At 45.2% G+C, this 21,501-nt stretch overlaps 1 protein-coding gene across 3 annotated transcripts in view; it reads right to left on the reverse strand.

Annotated features, from left to right (window-relative positions):
• Positions 1–21,501, reverse strand: part of FARP2 (FERM, ARH/RhoGEF and pleckstrin domain protein 2) — a 1,575,889-nt gene that overhangs the window by 1,157,605 nt on the left and 396,783 nt on the right. The gene's annotated exons all lie outside the window — the stretch shown is intronic.

A 21,501-nucleotide genomic window follows, 5' to 3' on the forward strand; every position in this document is an offset into this window, starting at 1 on the left:
CAATGCACTACAAGATGAATTTTGCCCCTCTCTTTAAGACATACTTAAAGATGCTTGTACCCATCACCATGTGGCCAGGGTTCGGGTTAACAGATCCTTTTCAGATCCATTTCACATTCAGCAGGATACAAAGTTGGGATGTCCATGGGAGGTAAGGACAACACTGTCAGGATATTCACCGCTGTGATCAAAACAACTAGTTGGCACTGGCATGAAAGTAGTCGCTTCACCACCCAATGAGGCTTCTCACTCCCTGAGGGCAGATATGTGGGGTAATACGTTTTTTTATTTTCTGGGGCTGCTTCTTAGCCATTGCATGGCTGATATTGATACAGAGGTCTATCCACTCTACAAGGTCATCTTCTACATAGCCCTCTTTTTCTTTGCTCCAGAGAACCCTACAAAAAGTTGAACGTCTAATCAATGGTCCTTGGTACAATGAATGAGAATACTCAAGGACTTTTTTGTGTCCAACGATACACCCTTTTGTCATAATTTGAGGGGGTGAAGGTGCGCAAAGAACGCTAGCAAAGTGACTGATTGCCCAACGTGGAAAGAAGTCATGACTTTTAGTAAGAAAGCTGCCCGAGTCCTCAGCACAAATATGTCCTGAAAAAAATATATTGTGTACAGTGATTACACTGAAAGTGCCTGCAGTTCACTCCGGCAACAAGCTCATGTAATCCCAGAGAGGGAAGACTATTTTCAAAGTCAAAAGATGCAGTGAGCAGCTAAGCGTAGGCTTGAAAGACGTATACATGAGCAATATATCAAGACGAAGTCAAGGCCAAACAGTAGCATCACAAACAGCTTGGGTGGGAATGTGTGCGCCAAACCTTCAATAAACCACATCACAACAGGTGAACTAAACAAAGAGGGTTGCTCCAGCAAATGTAGAAAGACCAAAATATGTGACACGTAACCTTTAATGTGCCCAATGAATGGCCTTTTTGGGCTGAAAACAAAACGAACAAAAGAATGTCTGGCCAGCTGTTCCTGTAAGGTGTCACTATCTCAGCATATTTTTGGAAGGCCCATCTGCCCCCAAGGGGGCAAAGAGCTGACCAGGGAAGATTTTTTTTCTCAATAACCCCACCCCAAATAAATGGGGCCGAAGTGGTGGCAATTACCCCCGATACACCCCCCAGGGCGGGGACGTGGGGTACACAGAAAGTCTACTAGATGGCATGGAATTAAACAAAAAAAATAAAATTGTGGGGTGGTGGCTAACAACCAGTATGGGCCTGGTTATGCCCCCACCCCAACTGAAGGGGATAACAGTCTTTCAGCTCTCTCCCCGCACACTAAAACATTTTATCCCCGACAAGCAAGAAGACATTTGATTATTTTGGGTTTTGGCTTTACATTTGGGCCATGAGAGCTTGGTAACTCTCAAAATCGTCCCACTTGGAATAATGAGGGCTGCACTTTTTTGAATTGGGGACGCTGCCATGTAGAAAAATCCACAAGACCCAGACACATCTGAAAACTAAACATCTGGTTGATTCCAAGATGGTGTGCTTCACATGCACCCCCCACCATTTTCTCACCTACAATGCCCTGCAAACCTCCAACTTTGATGAAAATCACACATTTTTCCCACATTTTTGTGATGGACCCTTCCAGAATCTGCAGGAATCCACAAAATTCCTACCATCCAACATTGTCCCATCTATATGGATAAAAATTCTGCTGCACTTGTCAGCCTACATTTCTTTTTTTTTTTCAAACTGCACTTTTGGACCCGCTTTGGTTTCCCCTCAATTTCAACATGTTTTTGGCTCTTCCCTGTCACAGGCACTTGGCCCACCTACACAAGTGAAGTATCATTTTTACTGGGAGACTGAGGGGAACATTGGGTGGTAGGAAATGTGTCCTGGTGTGGTGATCCCACACAGAAATGTGGGATTTTTAGCTAAATTTGAGGTTTGCTGAGGATTCTGGGTAAGAAATCATTGGGGGATCCACGCAAGTCACACCTCCCTGGACTCCCTCGGGTGTCTGGTTTTCAGAAATGTCTGGGTTTGGTAGTTTCCCTAGATGGCTGCTGAGCCCAGGACCTAAAACACAGTTGCACCCCCACCTCCCTAAAACAGGTAGTTTTGTATTTGATAATTTTGATGTGTCCAGATAGTGTTTTGGGGCATTTCCTGTCACGGGCACTAGACCTACCTACACAAGTGAGGTATCATTTTTATCAGGAGACATGGGGGAACGCTGGGTGGAAGGAAATTTGTGGCTCCTCTCAGATTCCAGAACTTTCTGTCACCGAAATGTGATGAGAAAGTGTTTTTTGGCTGACTTTTGAGGTTTGCAAAGGATTCTGGGTAACAGAACCTGGTGAGAGCCCCACAAGTCACCCCATTTTGTATTCCCCTATGTGTCTAGTTTTAAAAAATCCACAGGTTTGCTAGGTTTCCCTAGGTGCCGGCTGAGCTAGAGGCCAAAATCCACAGGTAGGCACTTTGCAAAAAACACCGGTTTTCTTTGGGAAAATTTGATGTGTCCATGTTGTGTTTTGGGGCATTTGCTGTCGCGGGCACTAGGCCTACCCAGACAAGTGAGGTACCATTTTTATTGGGGGACTTGAGGAAATGCTGGGTGGAAGGAAATTTGTGGCTCCTCTCAGATTCTAGAACTTTCTTTCACCGAAATGTGAGCAGAAAGTGTTTTTTTAGCCACATTTTGAGGTTTGCAAGGGATTCTTGGTAACAAAACCTGGTGAGAGCCCCACAAGTCACCCTATCTTGGATTCCTCTAGCTGTCTAGTTTGAAAAAATGCGCTGGGTTGCTAGGTTTCCCTAGGTGCCGGCTGAGCTAGAGGCCAAAATCCACAGGTAGGCACTTTGCAAAAAACACCTCTGTTTTCTTTGGAAAAATTTGATGCGTCCATGTTGTGTTTTGGGGCATTTCCTGTCGCAAGCATCAGGTCTACCCACGCAAGTGAGGTACCCTTTTTATCTGAAGACTTGGGGGAACACAGAATAGCAAAACAAGTGTCACTGCCCGTTGTCTTTCTCTTAATTTTTTCCTTCCAAATGTAAGACAGTGTGTAAAAAAGACGTGTAATTGAGAAATGCCCTGTAGTTCACTTTCTAGTATGGGCACCCCGGAATTCAGAGATGTGCAAATAACCACTGCTTCTCAACACCTTATCTTGTGCCCATTATGGAAATACAAAGGTTTTCTTGATACCTATTTTTCACTCTTTATATTTCAGCAAATGAATTGCTTTATGGCTGCTATAGAATGAAAACCCATTGCAAGGTGCAGCTCATTTATTGGCTCTGGGTACCTAGGGTTCTTGATGAACCTACAAGCCCTAAATATCCCCGTAACCAGAAGAGTCCAGCAGACGTAACGGTATATTGCTTTAAAAAAACCTGACATTGCAGGAAGAAGTTAGAGAGTTAAACACTGAGAAAAATGTTTTTTTTTTTCACCTCAATTTCAATATTTTTTTATTTCAGCTGTTACTTTCTGTAGGACACCCTTGTAGGGTCTACACGAATGACCCCTTGCTGAAATCAGAATTTTGTCTGCGTTTCAGAAATGTTTAGCTTTCTGGGATCCAGCAATGGTTTCACACCCATTTCTGTCACTAAGTGGAAGGAGGCTGAAAGCACAAAAAAATAGTAAAAATGGGGTATGTCCCAGGAAAATGCCCAAATTGTATTGAAAAATTGGGTTTTCTGATTCAAGTCTGCCTGTTCCTGAAAGCTGGGAAGTTGGCGATTTTAGCACCGCAAACCCTTTGTTGATGCCATTTTTAAGGAAAAAGCCACAAGCCTTCTTCTGCAGCCCTTTTTCCCCATTTTCTTTTTTTTTAAAACAAAATTTTTGCTGTATTATCGCTAATTTCTTGGTCTCCTTCAAGGGAACCCACAAAGTATGAGTACCTCTAGAATCCCTAGGATGTTGGGAAAAAAGGACACAAATTTGGTGTGGGTAGCTTATGTGGACAAAAACATTATGAGGGCCTAGGTGCGAACTGACCCAAATAGCCAAAAAAAGGCTTCGCACCTTAGGGGGAAAAGACCTGGCACCGAAGGGGTTAAGCAAGTCAGTATTAGCCCTGCTCCAAAAAGAAATGTTTGGGGCAAACCGCTAGACTCCAGTCTGAACTGCCTGGCCATGTCCCCTTTAGATAGTAACACGAGCCATGTCCCCTCCAGATGGGAGCAGAAGCAACCCCAACTCTGTTTCAGCCTACTTAAGCCACATCAGTGAGGTAAGGCTTGAGTCCCGAGTACAATGCACGTAGGGCCCACTACTGAGTATAGCTGTCATATTTAGGTTGTGTACTGCAACAAATAACTAGGTGATGGGAGGAGTGCTTGAATTATTCTCAGCTGCTAGAGATTACTTACGGCTGTTTCCTAAGTTCCTCGTTTTTCACCAACAATGTCACTTGAGACAGAAACTAGCCATAAGAAAATCAGTCTTGTTGCTGCTCCAGTAAGAATAGTCCATAACTAACTGACAGGCATGGTCCCTTACAGCTAGAACACAGGCACCAGTTATGTCCACGTTTGGGTTCCATGCTCACTGGTGCATAGGAATAACGTTATACCTCACTTTCCCTCCTTTCATCGGTTGGCCTCGTTTCATCCTCATACAATTCTGTTGCTCTCATCTCTCATTTTTTCCTAATATCCAGCTATCTTTTTTGCCAATTATTTTGGCAACCTATTCAAAGGATCTGTCTTTTCACTGTCTCACTCTCCTTGTATACCAATCTTTCCTATATGGATCCCAGCAAAGTAACTCCAGGTCAAGGGCCATGCACAGCAGCACCATTTTCTGTAGAGTTTGATCAGAGCATGTACTTAGTGTCAAGTGCACTATTATCGTCCACCATAACAATTCAATGGAAGTGGGAGGGGAAGGCAGGATGGCACAAATTTAACGGAATGGGATGCTGTTTACTATGTTACGAGTCAAAATATATGAGACCCCTGTAAAGGGAAGGTGATGTGTACCAATAGACAGAGGATGCATACTTTCATTTATGTGTCATAACTTTGACTATGTTGATGGGAAGAGTGGGAGAATTTAATGCTTGGGGGGAGGGGGGGGGGATTTTTTTTTTTTACAAACCTGTCACAGGTGGATGTTAAGTGGCGCACCACTCGTGCAGAGTACAAACTATAAATACAATGCATCCAGGAGATATACAGGATAGGCCCTACGCAGTTTCTACAGTTTGCCAAGCTGACAGAGTGTTAGGGAGATATGGACAGGTGTCTCAGAGAAACCATGTGAAACGAGCATAGCTCAAGGTTTTGTTAGATATGTTCGTACATAGAAGGCTGCTCTTCTGACTGTACGGTCTCTAAAGGCCGACAAGACAGAAACCTACAATGCTGGCCGAATCTAAATGAGATCTGTCAGAGCCAAAGAGTGAGGGGCACTGGTCTAGGGCACAGGTGCAGGTCCAAGAGGTGTTTAGTAATTTTCTGTTTTTAAACTGCCTCACTTTTATATGCTTCATCGTACCTATTTAACACCATCAAGTTTAAGCAGACTCTACCCAAATAGGACTGATGAGTGTCCGAGATGAGGTACAAAGGGAGCTAACTTTTCACACATGATATGGAGTTGCCCCAACTTGGTGCAGTATTGGCCGGCCATGGTGCAGCATCTGAGGGCAACATCTGGGATCAATATAGGAGTTTCCATAAAACACTTTCTTCTGGTGCTATCCTGCGATTCGAATGGAAATGTTGGTACTAGCAAAATGGCAGCTAGCAATTAGTTGGATGACACAGGCGGAACCGACCCTCCAGCCTGGGTTACAGACATGACTGAATAGGTGCTAGCCAAGAAAGACAAATGAGGGAGGTGAGAATAGCTGATAACGTCAAGGAAGATCGCTATCTCAATACCTAAAGCACACAGCCCACTCGCTCATACACTTGTGGATCAGTACAGGAGATTGAGGCATATGGTGGGGGACTTACTCAGTACAGCAAAAGCAGCAAACTCGACACCAACAGGAGACAATATCAGGGAGTTCCTGTATTCGAGGAAGCACTGGGAGAGGGTGAGCAATAGTAGGTCACAGACAAGGCACTAGCACCTGCTTGCTGTGATCATGATAGTAGTGTCTAAATGCCATATTGAATGATGTAATTATGATACGTAGGCCGTTGTTTGTCCAGCTCGAAGTTGTACTTGTTTAAGGATGCATGAAAAATACAAAAAAAGATTTATCTTAACTAAATACGGGGCAGGGCGTGGCTTGGCAAGCCAACATGGTGGCCGCACTGTAGCGGGGCTCTGCGGCATGCCCTTAATCCGCCTGCATCCTACCGGACCAGGGCGACCCCGATGATCTGGGGGCTGCCGAAGCAGTGCTGTTGGATTGGGGGGGGTAGACAGTTGTGGCAAGACGGACCCGGCAGTCACTGGAATGGGGTGCCGGGAAAAGGACTTTGGCTGGCGCTGCACGCCTACTGCGGTGCCTGCCTGACCCTTTAAAGGCGTGTGCCACGTGAAAGGCTCCCGATCCTCCCGAGCCCTTGAAATTGCCGGTGCGTGGGTCTCCCAGCACGGAGGCTGCCCGGTAAGCGTCGGTCAGGGGCCTGCGGATAACTGAGCCACTGGTAGAGGCAGTCACAAAGTTGGTGAGAGGCGCCTGAACGCAGCACCACCTGGTCTTGTAATGGCAGGCGCCATGTAGTGCACACCCTGGCCTGTGCGGTCCCCCAGAGAGCCTGCTTAGCTGGCCCTGGCTCTTAATCAGCAACCCTAAAGGTCAGCGGGGAGAAGGTGAGGGGACAGATTTGCGCTGTGGAAGTCAGAACAGGGGGGTGGCACAGGGGTGGTGGGCTTTGGCTGGTTCTTGGAGGAAAGCATTGCAGCACATGGTGGTGGTGGAACACCGGGCCCTGGTGGTTGACAGACCATTGAGAAGAGTGGGGACGGAAGCAAGGGCTGGTTGAGAGGGGGCATTGAGGATTGACTGATGAAGTGAGAGCCCCCCATTCTCTCCGTAAAGGTCCCCCGAGCGCAGACTGAGCTGGGGCCTGTGGTAGCAGACAGCTGGGGGTCATCACTGGGCCCTTTCCCATCTCGCCCCCGGTGGCTGGGGGTGCTTGTTTGAGCTGCCATGGATCATAACTGACAGCTGCTGCCTGCGCAGGCCCAGACGACAATGGACCAATACACAATCCCTGCTCCTGCAGGAGAGGTTGGAGCGACTTGCTCCTCCCTGGGGCCGGCAGCATCTCGGCCAGACCTTGGGGCCATCCTTAAGGCAATCCAGGACTCGCAGGAAGTTGTGGAGCACAAGGTGGACGAGGTTCACATAGATCTTTCACTGATCCGACAGGACCTACGAGGAGTGGCGGGGAGGGTGACTGAAGCTGAAAAGCGTATCTCAATGGCCAAGGACAACCTGGCCTTCCAGAAGCACTAGGTCTCGACCCTCGCATTGTCGATGGCTGACCTGAAGGAGCGAGTGGAAGACGCTGAGAATCGGGCTTGGTGCAACAACTTGTGACTGGTGGGCCTGCCAGTGGACTTGGATTCGCCTGACCTGGCTGTGGCGCTGGAGGGGTGGTTCCGCACCTGGATGCCGGTGGGGAAGTGGTCCGCCACCTCCGTTACAGAACGTGCGCCTCGTTCGTTGGTGCCTCGGCCTCCGGTTGGCGCTCCCCCCGGCCGACTATTCTATGGATCCTGAATTTTAGGGTCCGGGATGCGATCCTGCAGGAGGCCAGGGCCCAGGCAGACCTTCGGTACCAGAATTCCAAAATCTTGATTTTTCCAGTGCAGCAAAAACGTAGATCCTTTGAGGCAGTGAAAAGGAAACTTTGAATGCTGAACCTCCGCTTTATGCTGCTTTTCCCTGTCTGCCTAAAAGTGGTTTCAATCTAATATCTACTTTTTCAATACTCCGGAGCAGACATGGGACTGAGCGGCAGAGAAACAGGACTTGAGGCTAATGACACAGGGGTGAGGAGCTTGGCCAGGGGCAAAGGATCTCGGTGAGAACTCCCTCCCGGCACAAAGGCAGAGGAAGCGATCTCGGTCAAGAAGGTCGCAGAAGGTGGCCGGGGAGCAAAGGGAGAGCGCCGGGGGCCCGCCGGCTCGTGAGCTGCAGGAGGAGACTGATCTAGATGCTGATTTGGTGGCTACGCCCGTCCTGTTTGTATCGACAGAGAGGGTCCCAAGCACGCTGGAGTGAGCCTGAGGATGCGGAGTGGGCCCTGTGTCTGGGTCCTGGTTGGCGGTGTCTGGTGGGGAGCCCGTGAAAGGCTAAGAACTTGATGACCGAATTGCTTATTCTATTAATAACTATGATCAGGTGGCACATCCATAGTTAAGGAACCGCCAGATTGTGAAGACCCCCAAAACCGACTGTTTTACTTACCGGTTTGCAAATGTGTTGGAGAAGGGTGATAGATGCTTCAGGGGGAGAAATAAAAGATGGGATTTTTTGGGAGGAATTTTGGGATGTTGCTAGGTGCTGTTCTTATTCTTGTTACATGAACTATTTCCTTTTTAGGTTCAACTTGTTTACAATGAGAACTAGGTATGTGGACACATGGTCCTTGGGTGACTAGAGAGGCCCACGCGCTTGGCGGAACAGGATGTTTATGGGGCCTTGGATGCGCTTAGTACTAACCAGCACACCAGCGCTAAGTTGATGATATTCTCTTAGAACGTTAATGGTCTGTTAAACCATATTAAGAGACCGCCGTTTGCTGCTGACTTGCCTGACCTTGGTGCCTGGAGGAAGGGGCGGGCTCTAAACCCCTTTAAAACATCTATCGCGCTCCCGCCTTGTGGGATGCGCGCGGGCGGTGCCCGGGCCAAGGGCGGGCCCGTCCTTTGACCGTCATCGACAGGAAGAGGCTGGGCTGGGCCTCCCCTCTATCATTTTATTTTCATCTGGAGGTAAATTTTCTTGGGAGCTACTAAAGGAGGCGCGTATGATCAGTATTTAACATGGGAAAAGAAAGATCAGTCTCCAAAAGGGGGAAGGTGGGTCTAGCCTTTTAGCCGAGTCTTCTATTACCAGTTATCTATCCTCTGTAATGGGGGCTATTGAATCCGAACTGGAGCAAGTTGAAGAAAGGATCGGGGCTGTTAAAAAAACTGTTCAGCAGCCCCCATTGGAATCCAATGTTCATATAATTACTAATTCAAAGGAGGGGTCACCTCCACTGGGCCAGTTTATTAATACTACTCACTGCGATATGTCCCCACAAATCCCACCTAAACCCCGTTCAAAGTGTCAACTCATCCTTGGAATGTTCCCCAGCGCTCCCCCCCCCTCACTAAAGAAGAGGAGAGCGGGTAAAAGGTCTAAGAATCTGAAAAAGATGATGGGCCCTAAAAAGACAATTCGTATTTCCCTGACAATTAGTCCCAATGAATCACTTGTTTTGGTTTCACCAAATGAACATCTTAAAAGCAACGATGCTTATAGTGATAATCCTGGTGTAATAGACTCTATACTCAAATCTTTTTGTGCTACCCTAGAGGAGAAACTTATTACCCTGATTACTAAAAAGCCTGACTTTTTGTAATAATGTGCTTAGTACTCTTGCCCAGTTATCCACTTCGGGAGCATTAAGTGAGGGAAAGGTACCTATCCGGGATGTGGCATTAACCGAAAATGTATCTCAAGGCTCTGGCACACTGATGGCCAAACCTTTGGCTATATCTGGCCAAGGTAATGTTGTGATCAAGCAGCCGCAAGTAATCCCAAAAGAAGTTATTTCCCCTGGCCCAAATCTTCCATTACCTAATAAATCCTTTTATCAAGCAGATGTACTGCACCTACCTCCTGATTGTATTCCTTATGTTCTGGTATTAACAAACGTGCCTCCTTTGGGTAGAAACAAAAAAGAAGATACCCAAGCTTTGATAAGGAAGTCTGCACACTGGTTGAAATCTAAATTCAAGGTTAAATATCATCCAAATAATAAGATCCTTATGGCGCGTAGAGTGAAGCAGGTTGGCCACCGAAGAAATATGGATGACGGAGACTGTGTTGTAATCAATTTTGCTAACCTGTGTTCAGTCGATCACCTTTTGGCAAATTTAGACTATTCTAACTTTTTAGATAATGGGATCCAAATACACTCCTTGTGCCATTTTTATGACTATTCTCTTTTTCCTCATCACTCTAGTGCTGTCCCTAGCAACCACAGCTTATTTCCAGCTAAGCCTTTTGTGCAGGTGAATGTTCCTTCTAGCAATTGTCCCTTGGCCTTTAATTCTCTTGACCAGAATGATTGACTCGCGGCTATCGCAAGTCCGGGTCCAAAAAAACTGTTGAGATTAAAGTCTGACGGCGTCCAAGATGAACTTATACAGGAAGAAAGAGAGATCATTTCTGATACCTTCCATTTAAACAATACTGATAAATTGGCGTTACCCTCAGGATCAAAGCCCCTATCCTTGATTAGTTGGAATATTGCGGGGCTTCGATCTAAAATTAATGACCCAGACTGGACGAGTTTTATATCATCTTTTGACATTATTTGCCTACAGGAAACTTGGTCAAAAGATATGTTCCTTTTGGATGGGTATACAACTCTTTTCCAGCCGGCATTAACTTCCTCAATGGGAAGAGCACAAGGAGGGCTTTTAGTGCTTGTATCCTTAAAATTACTATCATTGAAGGCTTCCTTAATTTGGTCTTCACCTTATTTTATGATTGTTCTTCTATCCATTAGGGGGTGTAAAGGTATTTTGATTTTAAATTTTTACAACAATGCTTTAGTGGTCTCCTTAAAGGAATGTTGGAGGACGCTGTGCATTTTATTGATTCTTCCACCAAATTACAGGATGAAGATTTAGTAGTCTTATGGGTCGGTGATTTTAATACTCCCCTATGCTGTCAGAAAAATTTAGAATTGTGTGCTATTCCCAAAGAAGGTAGAGAGTCGTTAATCCACTTTACACATTCACCTGAAGGAGAAGCGTTGAACTCCTTTCTATGTAATTTTGATTTGGTTCATGTTAGGGAGAAAGTGGTACTAGACTCTTTAAACGTTCCAACATTCACAGGGAATGCAAAGGGAAGTACCATTGCTTTTATTCTTAATGGCTCCCCAGATTATCAATTAATCTATGATTTTAAGATAATACCTCATTGTGCCAATGACCATAATCCCTTGTGTATTAACCTAGACTTAAATATAGATCAGGTATCTAGGGATAAGGGATTGAGAAGAAACACCACTTTTCATATAAATTCTGGCCTACGTTTGAAGTGGGACAAAATAAACCCAACGACTCTCAATCAAGAAATTATAAGATCCAGGTTTGACTCCATTAACATATGTTTATCTCAGCAGTCTGACCATGAACATATAGTTCAAGAGTTTGAACTATTAAGTAATGCTATTTTGCATGCCCTTGTGGTGGACAGGCCTACTATGGGTTTGCCCGCACACATATGGTTTGATTCTGCGTGTTCAACTGCTCATAAAAAACTAAAAGATGCCCTTAAATCGGTTCCTACTTTCCGTTAATTAAATCAGCTAGGGTGGAGTGTAAGGCCAATTGGGAAAAAAGGAAATCCAAGATAATGTCTAAGGCGTGGGAAGAGCTATAGGTTGCGTCCGATCTGAAGGATACCTCTAAATTTTGGAAGGTGGTTAATCATTCTTATTTCTCGGACAATAACACTAAGGTTGACGATTGTCTTATTGCAGAAGAAGTTTGGGTGAACCACTTTAGGAAAGTTTTTGATCCAGATAATGACTTTCTGACTAGGGAGGAAAATATTACCAACCGGATCAGCAGAGACCCCAACTTAAATGCCCTTGATATTTCTTTTGATCTACATGAGATTCTTGGAGCCATTAATTGTTCAAAACAAGGGAAGCCTCCCGGCCCGGATGGTGTTCCCATCGATATTTTTAAATCTATGCCTAATCTCTGGGGCCCCTTAGTTACAAATGTCCTAAGAAGTGTTGTTAAAGGAAATATACCTCCTTCCTGGAAACTGGCAATTATCATTCCTATTTTTAAAAAGGGTAATAGACAAGATCCTTCCTGTTACAGACCAATATCTTTGATTGATTCCACGTCCAAGATTTTGGGCAGTGTGATTTTATCCCGCCTGGAGGATTAGGTGCTACAGACACAGATTTTATCTCCAATTCAATTTGGTTTTAGACCCAGTTTGGGCACAGTTGAGCAAGTATTAAACTTGAATCTTATTCTTAGCAAATATGTAACTGCCAAAAAGGAGTCAATTCATATGGCTTTTATTGACTTATCCAGTGCATTTGACTTGGTAAATAGGGAGAAGTTGTGGCAAATTATGGAAACCTTGGGATGTGACTTGACTCTATTGGACCTTATAAAGCGCCTTCATATGGATTTAAAGGTTTCAGTTCAGTTTGGCCCATCGGGACAGAGAACTGCCCCCCTTCCCTCTTTTAGGGGAGTAAGACAGGGATGTATTTTGGCTCCCTTTCTTTTTTTGATATATATAAATGGGCTCTATGACTTTTTGATAAAAAATGGGAAGGATGTGCCAAAGATGGGTCAGAGATTGCTTCCAGTTTTATTATATGCAGGCGATGCCGTACTTTACAGGGCCTGTTGGACCTCTTTTTGAACTTCATGTTGGACCTTGATTTGAAAGTCAACTATTCTAAGACATTTGTTATGATATGTGGCCCCCGAAATACAAAATCTAAACAATTTACTAGGGGGGGGGCAATAATTTTAATAAGGTGAGAGATTTCTGCTACCTAGGTATGCATTTAAGTTCTTCCATGCTTTGGAATACCCACCTTAAATTTAAGACCCAACAAATGGCAAGGAACATGGAAGAGATTTTTTGATTTGCCCGCAAACTGGGTCATAGACTGTCCTCTCAGATTATGACGATATATAACTCCAAATGTGCCTCAGCAGCCCTGTACGGGGCTGGTGTCTGGGGCCACATTAAAGTACCCACTCTCCAATGTATTGAGAATACATTTATGCGCAGACTATTGATGGTACCTAAGTGCATAGCTAACATCATTATCCACGATGAGGTGGGTCAATGCTTTTTAGAGGACTCAGTCTCTATCGCCCCTCTTTTGTTGTGGATTAGATGTTGGACGAATCCAGCGGCAAGTCTTGTACAGGAATGTATTACTGAATGCATACAGCTGGCCAACTCGAACAGGATTCCCTGGCTCTCATATTTGCAATCATCTTTCGATAAGCCGGGGCTTAAGTACATGTTTGAAGAACCACAACTGCTAACTACAACTGCTAGGTCCCTGCTGAAATCACGACACTCTGAGAGCATACCTTAGACATAAGACTTCATAGCTGCTTGAAATTGAAATCTTTAGATTTTTATACCCAGATTGTTACGGCCTTACATATAGAACCCTATTTGACCTGGTTTTCATGCCCAAAAATATACTCTGTTAACTTTTTTTGTAGACTGAACTTGATTCATTTTAAGGTGGCCTTTCCGAATCAGTGTATTTGTCCCTGTGATGCTAGTTCAAAGCAAAGCACTTCCCGCTTTTTTCTTTTTTGTTCCCTTTACGCCACCCTGAGGAATACTTTTATCTTACCTATTTTACGTACATTAAGACCGATCCATTATAAGGAAGCTTTGATATATCTTCAGAAATGATCAAATGTCAAAATTTGTTTTTAGGTATTACATTTTATTAGATCATCTATTGCTATTAGGAATCAATACGAATAATTTTTGCAATTTATTAATCTATTTATGCTGACTTTTAAAAGTGATTTCTGTTTTAAAACTTTAGATTTTATATTTGGTATAGGATAGATCTTCCCATAGGGAGTAAGGCTTTTACTATATTTTAGGGTAGCTAAATAAAATTTAGTTTTATATTGTATGATATTAGTTAATGTTCTGATAAGAATATTAGAATATCTGCGAAAGAGGAACTTGGACTAGATTACTTTGCCCTTTTTTTTGTAATACATGTAAGATATGATCTTATGAGCTGTGCTTTAATCTTTTTTAGTTTGCTTGTTTACTTGGATATGTGATTTTATTTTGTATTTTTATGGCAATTGCCGAATAAAGATCTTTGACTGTCTGACATATTAAGAGATCTGCTGTACTGCAATACCGTCCAGGGATTGTCTTCTTGCAGGAGACCCATTTGGGCAGGCCCAGTGTATGTTTCCTGGACGCTTTAGATACGACCGGGTGATCCACGCCAGATTCTCTAGGGGAGTGGCCCTCATGCTCTATGGGTCATTGCCCCTGCTTGTGGCCAGGGTCCACGTTGACACCCAAGGGAGGTACATTGGGATGGAGGGCCACCTGGCTGACAGGCAGGTTAACTTAATTTGGTAATATGCCCTCTGCAGCTCCTTCGATCCACAATGACAAGGTTACGTAGTTTGCTGCTCTCCCTCCCGCAGGGTACCACAACAGTGGGGGGGACTTTAATGAGATCCCGGACCCGATACTTCGGCTGGCCCCCGCTCAGGTAGGTGAGTTGGGTCGTCATGCCTCTCGACATGGGCAGATTTGTTGGGCCTGTGTGATGCATGGTGGTTGAGGCACCCGCAGAAGAGGGCATTCACACATCAGGCGGCAGCTCATCACACGGAGGCGCGGATAGACTTGGTGTGGCTACCAGCAGTGGCTCTCATGGGTTTGACTTCAGTGCAAATACTGGCTTGTGGGATCTCGGATCATGCGCTGGTCTTGGAGGACTGGGGGACTCCGCTGCAGACCCGATGTGGCGTTTTAGCGATAGGTTGGTGACTTTGGCGGGGATCCTATGGGCAGCTAGCAAGCCCTCAATGAAGGAATTTTCAAGGGGTACGTCAGACAGCGGAAGGCCAAACAATCTCAGCGGGTGACTGAGCTGGAGGGCAAGCTGACGGACCTGGAAAGTCAGCCTTGACAGACTGGTGAAAGGGCATCAGGTGAAAGGTGAAGCTGGTGCTCTTACGGGAAGAGATTTGGCAGGTGTCCCTAGCAGAAGTTAGGCATGGCTAGCAAGCCTCGACCCAGAGGGTCTATGAGTCGGGGACTAAAATGGAAAATTGCTTTATTGGCTGGCAACTCGGGATGTCTCGACCTGAATGGAACCTCTCATCAGGAACCAGACCGGTGCTGCATTGGAGGTCCCCGGTACCTGATGGTTTTCCTATTGAATACTACAGGAAATTCCGTCAGCACTTGGTGCCTCACTTGGTGAACGCATATAAAGAGGCAACCCAACAAGGCTCATTTACCCCCGGTCTTGATTGTGCCACGATGGTGGTTATTACCAAGGGCGATTTGCCCTGCGACCAATGTTCATAATACAGGCCTGTCTTGCTAATCAATGCAGACATTAAAATATTAGCAAAGGCATTGGCTAATCGACTGGCCCCCACACTGCCCTCTCTTGTCCACCCCGACCAGTGCGGCTTCAAGCTGGGTACGCATCACCGTTTGTGACAGGTTCAAGTTGGGCTCTGTCCCAGGTGGGAAGATGGGGGGTGACTTGGCACTCCTCTTGGTGGATTTCCACAAGGGCTTTGATAACCTAGCATGGAACTTCCTGAAGAAGGTCCTAAAGCGCGTGGGTTTTGGTCCAAAGTCCAGAAGGATGGTCCACCTTCTTCTTTATCACGACCCATCGGCACAAGTGATTCTCACTGGTATTTTATCAGACCCTTTTCCGATCAGGCAGGGAACGCGTCAGGGCTGCCCTCTCTCACCTCTATTATTCGCCCTGGCCATTGACCGCTGTCATGCCTCCTTTGGGGTGACCCGCTCATTGAGGGCTGGAGGTAGGGGATTGGCGGCGAGGACCCTGTAGCCCCGTATGCAGATGATGTCCTAGTATTTTTGGGGAGGCCTTGGAGCTCTGATCCCCGATGCTTCGCACTCCTGACACTATATGGAGGGGCTTCGGGGTTGTGATTGAACCCTGGGAAGTCGCTGTTGGTGGAGGTGCGGGCCAAGCAGGGAGAAGCAAATGGTGTCCAACTATCCCAGTAAAGCGCAATGCTTTCAAATACCTGGGAATCCATCTCTCCTTGATCCCAGAGCTGGCCTGGGAGTTAAACTTTCAACCTCTGGCTCGTGCCTTGATTGCAGACTTGGGCCAATGGCGTCGCCCACTTTTGAACCCTCTGGGTCTTAACGCCCTTTTCAAAATGATCTGTCTGCCCCGCTATTTGCCCATCTTGACAAACTTCCAGTTTTGATGCCACAGGCCTGGTTCCGATCCCTTACTTCCAAGCTTACTTCCTTTAAACGGGTGGGAGGGAGACATCGTGTGGCTTCTGGTTCAGCGCAGAAGTCTCCATATGAGGGCGGAATGGGAGTGCCAGACATCTATTACTCAGCGGCTCAGGTGGTCCCAATTAATGAGTGGTTTACCGGGCGATGGGACAACCTGTCTTAATGGTTGGAGATGCGGCGCATTTGATTTGAGGGCCTGTTTGGATTGCTATTTGGCAGCCTGGTCCCCTGAGCCACCACTGGGTGCACACAGGTGGCGGTGCGGTGTTTGATGCCAACTTTGCGGCTGACAGGGTAGGAGTGGTGCCTCACTAAGCAGACGCCCTTATGGCAGGGCACATGGCTGTGGTAGGTCTCAGAGTTGCAAGTGTTTAAGCAGTGGGACAACATTGGGATTACCTACCCGGGGGATGTACATAGCGGCAAGGGACTGATGTCATTCCAGCAGCTAAAGGATCATTACGCCTTGGCGAATAACCAGTTTTTCCATTTTCTCCAGCTACACCATGCCCTGGGAACTCACTTGTCACCGAACTTGTCCCTCCCTGATCATAGCCCTCTTGAGGCAAAACTTCTAATGAGACATTTTAGCGAGGGGTGCCATCACTCACATCTACCACTCACGGCTGACCAATGCGCCAGATGGGTTTGCCAAGTTATGAGACAGGTGGGCAGCTTGGGTGGGAGAATTATATGAGGATGATTCGAGGGAGACACACCTTGCACCCCGAGAACTAGCGATATCAGCAAGATTGAGGACAGTGCAGATAAATTATTTCTTCATGACATACTTCCCTCTACTGAGCTTGTGGCACATGCGCGCAGCGACCTCCTCGGGCTGCGTGAGTTTTGGCCATCTAGAGGCACACCTGCTGCATGTCGCCTAGATTGTCCGAGAGTGCACCCTTCTGGGTGGGGATGGAGCCGGAGGTCTCAGTGTCCCTGGCTCGTTCCAATGAATTGACTGCGAGCGTGGTGCTGCTGGGCCTTCTGGAGGAGTCGGGAGGGACACGAATGGAATGGGTATTCATTGTACTAGCATGCCTAGTGGCTAAAAGAGACATAGTGCAACTCTGGAAAGGTCCAGAAGCGCTGTCGATTTTAAGATGGCGAGACATGGTAGACTGGTGCGCTCAAGTAGAAAAGCCAATTCATGGGGCACGGGGCTGACCTCAGACGCACAAGGCAATCTGGGGAAAAAGGAGGGCACACCGTGGATTGAACTTCTAAGCAGCATAACAGTTCCTGGGCTGGGAAGAGTAGACCTGTTATCAATTATAAGTAATGTATGGATCCGCTTTATGTATTTGTGCTTACTAGCACTCACTGTCGCGTTGTTGTTCTCTTGTTTTCTATTTCAAAATGAAATAAATTTGGTTATAGGAAAAAAAAAAAACTAAATACAGTGCATCTAGTTTCATTAATATCCAGAGTTGTGCGGTGTCACTTCCAAAGGGCTCAGGGTTTGTCTGATGCCTGTGCTTAGAAGCTGATTGACATGTAACATGGTGACATGGGAACAACACTCGTAATGAATAACCGGACTAATACAAATGCATGTAGCAACTAAGGATTCTACGTACTGAGGCATCTCAGCTGTGCTGAGACAGGTATGATCCTGTACTGGTTACTGAGCATGAAAATGTAAAAAAAAAAAAAAATTATATAAAAGAAAACAAATAGACAAAATGCAGTCAGTGATAGCACAACACTGGAAATAATTAGTAACAGTCGCGGGCTCGAACAAAGTTGCAGGACTCTACATATGGAGCCACAAAATCTGGGAGACACAAACCAGCACACTTCTAACACAGCAATAAAACTTCAAAGAAATAATTTGTCTATTTGTGCTTTAAAGCCATGTCCCTGTGAAATGTGTTTGGCTACTGCTGCAAAATGGAACACAGCTCTGTGAGCGCAGTGTGCCTCTGAACCTATAGAACAATTGGGTCTATGGGGTGCTGACTTCGACGGAACACCTCTTACATTTTGATGCCCTTACACCTTCTCTTTGAAGTCAGAGTGGCGGTATGGGATTGAGTCCAGCTTTGCTTTCTTCCGTTTGTGCTTGAACTTACGTGGACATTTTGAGTGAGAAGTAGATCGATTGCTGGAACAGCCACATGCCCAGCATCCAGCCTATGATTTGGAGCAGGATCTGTGCTAAGACAGGAACTACTTCTTGTGTTTGGTGAGGTAGAACTTCACCCCCCAGTATCGGAACACTGAGTGTATTTATCACACGATTTAGAGTAATGGTCAACATTCACTTCCTGCTGTTACAGCACAGCTTTAATCCTGTCTTTTTTTGGTGGGGACATCATGTGCCAGCACTGGAAAAGTTCTGAAGTCTTTGGAAGACTGACAACATCTGGATCAGTGCTCCAGATCCATGTCGGCAGGTGCAGAAAAAAGGAAAAGACTGCAGTCAGCACTTATATGGGGCCACCTAGCAGCAAGGAGCACTGCTACAAAATTCTCCAGATGCAGTCTGGCACCTGAGTCATGTTTATCATAAGGAATATGAAGTTAGAAGTATCCATCAGATTGTAAAACATATTGGGAAGACTGTTTTAGCTCTGTTGCTTGAAGCTGATAAAGCCTCAAACATAAAATAGGCACATGGGTTTTTGGATAAAACTGTATTGGTATTCAGGTAGATACATCTCATGGAGTCACCTGAATACCAGGACAAGAATTCGGGTGAATGGCATAACATCCAGGATATTTAAATCCAGAAGGATATGAGACAGGGGTGCTCTGTAACTACCCAGATTTCCATGCTTACTCTATAACCTTTTGCTGACCTTGTGTGCTATAATGACAACTTCAAAGGTGTGCAAGTTGTAAACAATATTTTTAAACATATGTTTGTGAATACTATTATGATCTCGGTGACACATGTATAACATTCCCTGCTTCTGGTGCATGCTGAGTTACAACAGTTCCACAGAGTATCAGACTTCAAAATCAAATGACAAAAGTCCGAAGTCCTTGAACTGAATAGTTATCTAAATAAGATAGTGGTATTCAGCGCAGTTTCTAATTTAGAAGGGCACCTAAAGCTGTTACTTATTTCAGAATCCGGAGTTGAATTACTACCCCCAAAACAAGAACTGCAGAAGCCATTATGGACGCTGCACATGGTTACTCTCACATGGCTAGGCACAACAACTGCAGTGAAAACAACCTAACTTCCATGGGTTCCATATACAGGGAGTGCAGAATTATTAGGCAAATGAGTATTTTGACCACATCATCCTCTTTATGCATGTTGTCTTACTCCAAGCTGTATAGGCTCGAAAGCCTACTACCAATTAAGCATATTAGGTGATGTGCATCTCTGTAATGAGAAGGGGTGTGGTCTAATGACATCAACACCCCATATCAGGTGTGCATAATTATTAGGCAACTTCCTTTCCTTTGGCAAAATGGGTCAAAAGAAGGACTTGACAGGCTCAGAAAAGTCAAAAATAGTGAGATATCTTGCAGAGGGATGCAGCACTCTTAAAATTGCAAAGCTTCTGAAGCGTGATCATCGAACAATCAAGCGTTTCATTCAAAATAGTCAACAGGGTCGCAAGAAGCGTGTGGAAAAACCAAAGCGCAAAATAACTGCCCATGAACTGAGAAAAGTCAAGCGTGCAGCTGCCACGATGCCACTTGCCACCAGTTTGGCCATATTTCAGAGCTGCAACATCACTGGAGTGCCCAAAAGCACAAGGTGTGCAATACTCAGAGACATGGACAAGGTAAGAAAGGCTGAAAGACGACCACCACTGAACAAGACACACAAGCTGAAACGTCAAGACTGGGCCAAGAAATATCTCAAGACTGATTTTTCTAAGGTTTTATGGACTGATGAAATGAGAGTGAGTCTTGATGGGCCAGATGGATGGGCCCGTGGCTGGATTGGTAAAGGGCAGAGAGCTCCAGTCCGACTCAGACGCCAGCAAGGTGGAGGTGGAGTACTGGTTTGGGCTGGTATCATCAAAGATGAGCTTGTGGGGCCTTTTCGGGTTGAGGATGGAGTCAAGCTCAACTCCCAGTCCTACTGCCAGTTCCTGGAAGACACCTTCTTCAAGCAGTGGTACAGGAAGAAGTCTGCATCCTTCAAGAAAAACATGATTTTCATGCAGGACAATGCTCCATCACACGTGTCCAAGTACTCCACAGCGTGGCTGGCAAGAAAGGGTATAAAAGAAGGAAATCTAAGGACATGGCCTCCTTGTTCACCTGATCTGAACCCCATTGAGAACCTGTGGTCCATCATCAAATGTGAGATTTACAAGGAGGGAAAACAGTACACCTCTCTGAACAGTGTCTGGGAGGCTGTGGTTGCTGCTGCACGCAATGTTGATGGTGAACAGATCAAAACACTGACCGAATCCATGGATGGCAGGCTTTTGAGTGTCCTTGCAAAGAAAGGTGGCTATATTGGTCACTGATTTGTTTTTGTTTTGTTTTTGAATGTCAGAAATGTATATTTGTGAATGTTGAGATGTTATATTGGTTTCACTGGTAATAATAAATAATTGAAATGGGTATATATTTTTTTTTGTAAAGTTGCCTAATAATTATGCACAGTAATAGTCACCTGCACACACAGATATCCCCCTAACATAGCTAAAACTAAAAACAAACTGAAAACTACTTCCAAAAATATTCAGCTTTGATATTGATGAGTTTTCTGGGTTTATTGAGAACATGGTTGTTGTTCAATAATAAAATTAATCCTCAAAAATACAACTTGCCTAATAATTCTGCACTCCCTGTATGTTACAAGCCTTGCTGCTACAGATTTAAAGTTTTTTATTATTATTATTTATTTATTTTTAATCAGGCTGCTCCAGACTGCAATAAATAATTTTGTCAGGGAAGGAGAAAAACTGATTAGCTTTCAAAAGTCTCTAACTTCAGACTGCGAATGGGCAACTGGCACATCCCAACTTAGACTATTTCTCAGCAGCTCAGTTGCGATGCATGGTCTAGTAGGTTAAGAATTGCACAGGTGCTTATTTGTAGAAGACAATGGTGATGCAGCAGCGATACACAGGTTAGCCCGAAGATGTGATGATTGTGACACTGTTCTTCCTTGACAGAGGAGAGGAAAGGAGTTAGTGTTGGGGATTATCTTTTGTATGCTGAGTTCCTCACCAGCCTTGGGACTTCACTAATGGTTGAGTTATATGTCAAAACCAAACTATATAAAGTTAAACATAAAAAAGCCTATCTACTAAAATGATACACATTGCGTGCTACTGTGAATAAGGACAGATGTTAGG

The sequence above is a fragment of the Pleurodeles waltl genome, chromosome 11 (genome assembly GCF_031143425.1).
Source record: "Pleurodeles waltl isolate 20211129_DDA chromosome 11, aPleWal1.hap1.20221129, whole genome shotgun sequence".
Classification (NCBI taxonomy): domain Eukaryota; kingdom Metazoa; phylum Chordata; class Amphibia; order Caudata; family Salamandridae; genus Pleurodeles; species Pleurodeles waltl.